Source organism: Globicephala melas, chromosome X (assembly GCF_963455315.2).
Source record: "Globicephala melas chromosome X, mGloMel1.2, whole genome shotgun sequence".
Lineage (NCBI taxonomy): Eukaryota > Metazoa > Chordata > Mammalia > Artiodactyla > Delphinidae > Globicephala > Globicephala melas.
Genome location: NC_083335.1, coordinates 27,142,938 through 27,143,609, shown reverse-complemented (window position 1 = coordinate 27,143,609; position 672 = coordinate 27,142,938). Strand labels below are relative to the sequence as shown.

Below are 672 nucleotides of genomic sequence, written 5' to 3'. Positions count from 1 at the left end.
AGAGGCCCGTGCACCGCGATGAAGCGTGGCCCCCGCTCTCTACAACTAGAGAAAGCCCTCGCACAGAAACGAAGACCCAACACAGCCAAAAATAAATAAATAAATTAATTTTTTTTAAAAAAGATAAATAAATAAATTTATTTTTTAAAAAAAAGAAGTGATGGTGGCACAAAGTAAGGTAGTCACCATGACGTTGAATAAGAAGAAACAAGATCAAGAGGTGATTGTGGTACCCGCTTCGGCAGCACATATACTAAAATTGGAAGGATACAGAGAAGATTAGCATGGCCCCTGCGCAAGGATGACACGCAAATTGGGGCAGCGTTCCATATTTTTTTGAATGTTCTCAAATGGTTACATATGTAGGGAAAAAAAAGGTGATTGTGACATAAAGTTAACAGGTCTTAGTCCCAGGTCTCTGCCTTGGGCAACTGGATGCTGGTGCCTTAGATCTAGAGAGGGAATACAGAAACCATAGGAAGCTTGAGCCCAATTTAATAATTACCGGGGTTTTGTTTGTTTGCTTTTTGGCTACGCCATGTGGCTTTCGGGATCTTAGTTCCCCGACCAGGGATCAAACCTGTGCCACCTGCAGTGGAAGCACGGAGTCCCAACCACTGGACTGCCAGGGAATTCCCGAATAATTACCAGTTTTTAACAGCAACAGTTTAG

The 672-nt window shown here is 42.9% G+C and overlaps 1 non-coding gene across 1 annotated transcript; it reads left to right on the top strand.

Annotated features, from left to right (window-relative positions):
- The first annotated feature begins 226 nt into the window (after window positions 1-226).
- Window positions 227-336, top strand: LOC115848986 (U6 spliceosomal RNA). The gene has a single exon (XR_004037862.1). It is a non-coding gene; the product is annotated as a U6 spliceosomal RNA (small nuclear RNA).
- Window positions 337-672: the final 336 nt, after the last annotated feature.